Source organism: Montipora capricornis, chromosome 4 (genome assembly GCF_036669925.1).
Source record: "Montipora capricornis isolate CH-2021 chromosome 4, ASM3666992v2, whole genome shotgun sequence".
Taxonomy (NCBI): domain Eukaryota; kingdom Metazoa; phylum Cnidaria; class Anthozoa; order Scleractinia; family Acroporidae; genus Montipora; species Montipora capricornis.
Genome location: NC_090886.1, coordinates 42,150,403 through 42,157,902, shown reverse-complemented (window position 1 = coordinate 42,157,902; position 7,500 = coordinate 42,150,403). Strand labels below are relative to the sequence as shown.

The window sequence follows — 7,500 nt, the reverse complement described above, 5'->3', positions numbered from 1 at the left end:
CAGAAAAAAAATGTCCTGGTATTTGATATTTTTAAAATGAGTTGGAAAGAGTGCATTTCCTGGATATTTTACTGCCACTTTGAGATAATTTGTAAAGTCAAATGACAAGGGTGGTTAGATTAGAATAGACTCGCAACTGAAAAAGTAAAATAAACTTGTGATATTAGTGCATTCGACATTTCCGCCCTTTGACCAGAATATGTCTGTTACACTTACTCATTGCCGCTACCACAGGATGATCTTCATCTTTTTTGGAACCCATCTCTGTTATATCTGAGAAAAAATACGACATTTGCCAACTTAAATGGAAGGATAAATTGACCGACGAGGAGCTTTGATGACATTCTTTTTGGATGCTATTGGAGGAAGGAGGAGCAAATTCTCACATGCCACCGAGGCTTTCCATACTTCTGACACGTGGGAATCATGTGAAAAAGAAAAACTAAGCCAAGACCATGACATTAATTAAAGTCTTTTTCCATGTAATGGTCTTAATTTGTGGACTAACAATCCCGGTCCTGGTCTGAGTGAGGTACAAGTGCGAGAAAGTCCTGCATGTTGTGCTCTTGTAGACGAGCGCATTCAATCAGCGTTTATTAAATATTTATTTACTGAGCAAATAACTTGACGATATTCAGAAGATTTGATTTTCTTTTGGTGTTCGTTGAAAAGGTTGTGTAGGATCATGAATACAACCAACTTCCAAAGTAACTCTCAATTAAAAATATTTATCTTTGAAACGTTCAGTTTGTAAGTGAAAACCAGGCTTTACTGAGGAAAATAATTGCTTTTTCTTGCGGCAAGCATTTTAGTGCATTTCTTCGCCGTACTTTGTGAGACAACAACGGCAAATAACCGGATTTGTGATTTGACGCATGTCGTCAATATCGTACAACCAAAAAGCGATTCCCTTACGATAGCTGGAAGTGTCATTTTGAAAATGCATTTTCATCGACTTTGCCTCTTTCATTGCTAGAACTCAGTTTGTTTGTTTGTTTGTTTGTTGAAGCAGGTTACTATAATGGCAGCTATATAGCTCATTCGGCCTGTATTAATTTTACACTAACATTCAAGGGTCAGACCACAACACTGGGGACAACACCTTCCCCTACTCTTCTCGAACAGTGTGTCCCACAGAGTTCTATGAACAAGGTTTGCGAGACGGGGCCTACGATTTGTAATCCTTAACTGAGAAGACTTGAAAGTCCTACCATTTGCTGATGGAATTGCAAACTAAGAACTTTCGCCTCCGTGTTGGCCCGGCCGGAATTCGAACCTGCGACCTCCCACACGAAAGTCCATTGCACTTATCCAACTGATTATTAATAACAATTACTTACCTAAACAATGGTGTTTATGAGATGGCAGTTGATACCCTTCGTCGCATGAACACTCGTAGCTTCCAATAGTGTTGTGACACGACACTGACACCAGTGGGAAGAGCTGTGTATTTCCAGTAAGCACTCGTTAAGGTCTGAAATAAATAAGGTAGAACCATGTGTATTCATTTAATTTTCAGGTTTATTTAATTTCGACATAATTGTTCCCGCTGGAAGAAGAACGGAACTTTCGTTCCGGTTGTCACTATACGGCTTGAGTAGTGCTAATTAAAGACCGACACCCAGATATAGCTCAATTCTTGAAGCCCAATAGAATTCAGACGTTGAGCAATTTATTCGTTTGTCCCGTGGGGCTCGACCCCACGAACTCTCGCAAGAAATGCTGGTGCTTTACCACCAGAAGCTAAAAGGGCTCTGGAGATCACTATGACGTCGTGGCCGTCATGTTCAAATGATTTATTTGGGAATTGAAATCTATATTACGCAATAGGCCTTTTTGCAGCTTAGTAACAGCATGGTACAAAAACCGCCATACTGCAACGCAAATTGCACACTGGGACATGTCTCGGTGGACAATTTGCGTTCCGGTATTACCATGTGATCACTTAGCTGAAAAAGGCTTATTCATCTTTTATGCTTTAATTAAACAATATGGTGGCCAAAAACGCCAGATAGCATGCAGCTAAATAAAAACTAGAAAGCATCCATTTATTTATTTACCATCACAATGTTTCCTGTCTTTGTCGAGCATAAATCCACTCCGGCAATTCCAACGATAGCTGCCATGATCATTAACACAATGTTGCTCACATCCATGCCCGTTCTCACTGCAAATGGAAAGTGGAACCAATCAGTGACTTTCAGTGAGAGAGTTAACAACCCAGTCTGAAACAAAACTCGTTGATAAAATACGACAAACGGACAGAAAATGGTGATGGTGACAGTGTCTTCATCTTCAATATAACAAAAATATCAATCTTTAAATCCCCATCCCATGTCAAGATTTGGTTTAACAGTTCCAAAAGAGAAGTATACATGGACTTTTGCGGTAACCATGGCGACTATGGCGCGTTTATACTGTCAAACTTCAACACAGCATCCTCGCAAATTAAGCGCTATAGCTCCTATTGAAACACCAAACCCCTCTAAAGAGCGCCATGTTCACGTAACGAACCCGTTAATTTGATCAGATATGCTACCTAAATCGATTACATGCCCTATATTGAACCGGAACATAAAACGTGTTAAAGACAGAGCTATAGAGGGATATACAGAGCTATACAGGGCTATTGAGAGCTATACAGGATTATACAGAGCTATATAGAGGTATAAAGGGGTATGTATACAGGAGCTATTGAAAGTTTGAAAGCATAATGAACGACCCTAATCACAAGTTGAGAAAACTGTTGCTGCTTTATAAGAGCAACTATAATCTGAGGCACGCGCGCACTTTCACTTTGCCGCGTTGCAAGATAAATAGATTTAAGAACAGTTTTTTTATGGCCTCAGGCAGAAGTGTAAACAATTATTAGGATTCTTAGCTATTACAATTATTACCTTTTATTGCAATTATTAGTATAAATTATTACCATTATGTAAATACGCAATTCAGCTTTCGCTGCAATGTATTTAATAAAGTACCTATCTATCTGAAGCTGTACGTTACATTAGATTCTAGTTAGTTAGTCATATCTTGTAATAAGCTCTTCATTTTGTAAATATCCCTAATGATTCATCCTTTTTTTTCTCTGTTGCTTTTTGTTTCTCGACAGGTTAGCATATCTAATTGCTAGAGGTCTAATCAACCTCAGTCAACCCGAGGGTAAATCAAGTATGTGTGTATGTATGTGTGGGTGTGTGCAAGTAGCAACCAGAGTGGATTCCGGTTACAAACAAAATACAGAGTGTGTCTTCAGTGCTAAGTATAACTTAAACAAAAACAAGAACAAAAAGTTACATATGGGAGGGGTCGGTAGGACCAGGAGAATATGAGGTAAGAGAACGAATCCCTGTACCCCCATAACAATTATTTGAAATATATTTTAGATTGCGCTCATGCTCCTAAAATTCTTTTTATCTTTTTTCTCCATGTATGTATGTGTATGTATCGTATCTTTATTCAGTGATTCTACCTGCCGCAGGTCAGAAGGTGAGCTGTTCGAAAGCACCGAACCGCTATAGCTAAAACTGTCTTCCATAAAATGGTATTGGAACAGCAGGTTTGTTCACGGAGTCCCTCAGTGAATAATTAGTAACGTCAGATCGATTGATAAATACATCTATTAAATAATCGGGTGTAACACCATTTAAGGATTTAAAGACCATAGTGGTTTTGTGCTGCGTACCCAACTTTCTCCACTCAAGGATTTAGTAAGATACAGCAGAGAAACGATCTTTAGTAAAAAGATGATTTTTATTCTGATCAGCAATAACAAATTTGGTTTTGGCCTGTGGTCAAAGCGATCTTCTACTGGCAAATAGGGTGCTTCGTTTTCGAGTTGGGATTCGGCTTCGTTTTCGACTTAGGGTGCTTAGTTCGATTTCGACCTTTCGGGTGCTTTGTGCTATGTTCTTCGTTTTCGAGTGCTTGGTTTTCCACACTTCCCCTGTACATGTTTACCGGCAGTAAGGCTCATATCTAAATTATCGGGTATTCTTAAAACCGCAGACTTTTTTCTTTGATCTCAACCGGGCGTAATTTCATTTTCCGTTTATTTTTGATAATGCAGGAGTCAAAACAACGTGATATCACAGAGCTGATAATAGAACGATTTCCGCTATAATCGGGTCTAAGACCATTTAAGGATTTAACCCAACTTTCTCAACTCAAGGATATAGTAAGAAACAACAGAAAAACGATCTTTAGTGAAAAAGTTGATATTTAGTCTGATCAACAGTAACAAATTTGGTCTTTGTCTATGGCCAAAGCTGCTTCGTTTTCTACTTGGGATGCTTCGTTTTCGAGTTTTTAGTACTTCGTTTTCGAGTTGGGATTCGGCTTCGTTTTCGACTTAGGGTGCTTAGTTCGATTCCGACCTTTTGGGTGCTTCGTGCTATGTTCTTCGTTTTCGAGTGCTTGGTTTTCCACACTTCGATACCCCTGTACATGTTTACCGGCAGTAAGGCTCATACCTAAGTTGTCGGGTATTCTTAAAGCCGGAGACTTTTTTCTTTCATCTTTACCGGGCGAAATTTCATTTTCCGTTTATTTTTGATAATGCAGGAGTCAAAACAACGTGATATCACAGAGCTGATAATAGAACGATTTCCGCTATATATTGAAAACTGCAACTGAACAAATCAGTTTCCGCGCCTTCGCCAAGAAAACACGATTCTTCTAAATTGCTGTCTTCTCGTCCTGCTGTAATCTCTGTACTGTTTAAACGCAGTATTTTAAATTATTTGCAAAAGGTAAGTTAAATGCTCCATAAATTATAGAATTGTTCAGGAACAATTAATTCTATCCGCACATTGCTACTTTGAAACAATGCATTTATGGTCAGATTGTTAATCGAGATCAGGTTGGCTCAAAAGATGCCGCTCTTCTGCTTGCTAAGCTTATAAAAAAAAGTCGTGTCACTATATCTTACAACTCCATTTAAAGATAAAAATGCGTGCGTTTTGCTGTTGACACCATTACAGCTTGTTATGGTTTTTTAAAAAAAGTTTAATTCATGCTAAATCTTTTAGATTAGTTTCACACTGTGACAAAGGAACGGAAACTAAGTTTACAAAAATTTGGTTTTATCAACGGAGTTGATAATGTAAATTGGCCACCGTACAGAGATTCTAAAAGCTGACGTTTCGAGCGTTAGCCCTTCGTCAGAGCGAATCGAGGGATTATGGGTTACGTGTAGTTTTTATAGTAGAGTAGGAGCTACGCTATTGGTGGTAACATGGCAACGTGAAAAATAGGAATATATTAGTTAAATGAAAAGCGTTCGTTAATACCGTGAGGATTAAGGGTGCCGATTTGAAAGATGAACTTTTGTTCCAGATTTTTGCGGCTTTCCGTGGTACCTAGATGTAGGGAAAGGCCGCAGATAGCCATGTGTTTTTTGGAGTGGTTAGGCAGATTAAAATGGCGAGCGACTGGCTTGGATGCATCCTTGTCATTCTTCTCAACATCGCGAAGGTGTTCGCGGAATCGGTCACCTAGTCGTCTACCTGTCTCACCAATGTATAATTTATTGCATAACGTGCAGGTTATGCAATAAATGACATTTGCGGAGGTACATGTGAAACGATCGGTGATCTTAACAGATCGCTTAGGTCCCGATATCTTACTAGTGTTAACAATGAAAAGACAAGTTTTGCATCGTGAGCGCGCGCATTTGAAAGTGCCGGGTTGCTCGTTAGTTTTGAGCGCGCTTCTAACTAAAAAGTTGCCTACGTTTTTGTCGCGTTTGAATGAAATAAGTGGAGGTTGCGAAAAGATTCTACCAGTCTCGGGATCATTTTGGAGTAATTTAAAATTACTAAGAATGATGCTTTTGACTGCGTGATTATGAGGATGGAAAGTGAGGGTGAATGGAATTCTGTCATTCTTATCTTTTTGTGACGTTTGTAGTGATGACTGTCGATCAAATTGTTGGGCGCGATGATGGCCCGCTTTGACCACAGAGACAGGATAGCCACGTTTTTCGAAGAACTGGCACATCTCCTCTGATTTGCTGGAAAAATCGGAGTCATCACTACATAGGCGTCGAAGTCTAAGAAATTGAGAATAAGGGATGCAGTTCTTGACATGTGATGGATGTGACGATGACTACAAGAAATAACTGTGTGAATCCGTAGGTTTGTAGTGCACACTAGTACATAGCACGTTGCCTCTAATAGAAACTTTGATATCTAGAAAAGCCAATGAAGTTTCCGAAATTTCCCAGGTATATTTAAGAGCCGGATGAAAAGAGTTGACGGAGGTTATAAATTGATCGAGTTCTTCTCTGCTGGATGAAATAGCGCCGATGCAGTCGTCGATGTAACGAGATCGGACACTTCTAATAAAGATATTTTTGAAACACTTGTAGTTCGCAAATCCAAATGGACTCCCCCAGAGGGACAATTTGCCTCTTTAGATTTTTTCACCAAAAAATGCCGTCACGACATTCACAAACTTAAATTCAATCGCAACACTAAATTTTCCAACCTTTCCTCGGAAGAGTGGGCGGCGCTTAAAAATCTTAGTAAACGCAACGACATAGTTGTCAAATCGGCCGACAAAGGCGGCGCGGTAGTTGTTTGGCGGTCCGACCTTTACCAAAAAGAAGCTTTGCGGCAACTTTCGGATACCTCGTTTTATGCCAAAATCCCTAAAGATCTCACTTCCAAAAATCAAAAAGTTGTCAAAGACACCATTCAAAATCTTATAGTTAATCAAGAATTACCGGACACTGCCACTAATCTCATCATCAACACCCCTAGAACTTCGTGCATTTACTTCTTGCCTAAAATTCACAAACCCACAGGTCGCCCTATCGTTTCTGCCTGTAGTTGCCCCACCGAACTCATTTCTAGCTACTTAGACAGGATTATGACGCCTATCGTCAAATCTTTGCCATCATACATTAAAGACAGTACACACGCACTACAAATTTTCCGCGATTTCAATTTCTCCGGCCAACTTATTTTCACCATGGACATTACATCTCTATACACAGTCATTCCTAATAGCGAAGGTCTTAAAGCACTTAAACACTTTTTCGATCAACGCACTGTCAAAGAACCTAGCTCGGAAACGCTCCTCCGCCTTGCCGAACTAGTTTTAACGCTTAATTGTTTTTCATTCGCCGGCAACTATTACAAACAAATTAATGGTGTAGCGATGGGCACAAGAATGGGACCTAGCTATGCCAATCTTTTTGTAGGATATGTTGAACACCAATTTTTTAATCAGTACAACGGCCCCAAACCTGAACTCTACGGCCGTTACATAGTCTACTGCATCGGCGCTATTTCATCCAGCAGAGAAGAACTCGATCAATTTATAACCTCCGTCAACTCTTTTCATCCGGCTCTTAAATATACCTGGGAAATTTCGGAAACTTCATTGGCTTTTCTAGATATCAAAGTTTCTATTAGAGGCAACGTGCTATGTGCTAGTGTGCACCACAAACCTAATAATTCACACAGTTGTTTGTTGTATTCATCGTCACATCCA

General features: G+C 39.5%; 1 protein-coding gene and 1 long non-coding RNA gene across 2 annotated transcripts in view; both read left to right on the top strand.

The window, feature by feature from the left end:
* LOC138047000 (tetratricopeptide repeat protein 28-like) overlaps positions 1–7,500 on the top strand; it is a 49,217-nt gene that overhangs the window by 27,374 nt on the left and 14,343 nt on the right. The gene's annotated exons all lie outside the window — the stretch shown is intronic.
* LOC138047003 (uncharacterized) overlaps positions 4,611–7,500 on the top strand; it is a 10,746-nt gene continuing 7,856 nt past the window's right edge. Inside the window, exon 1 of the long non-coding RNA XR_011131763.1 lies at positions 4,611–4,751. This is a non-coding gene — a long non-coding RNA (uncharacterized lncRNA). The remainder of the gene's footprint in view (positions 4,752–7,500) is intronic.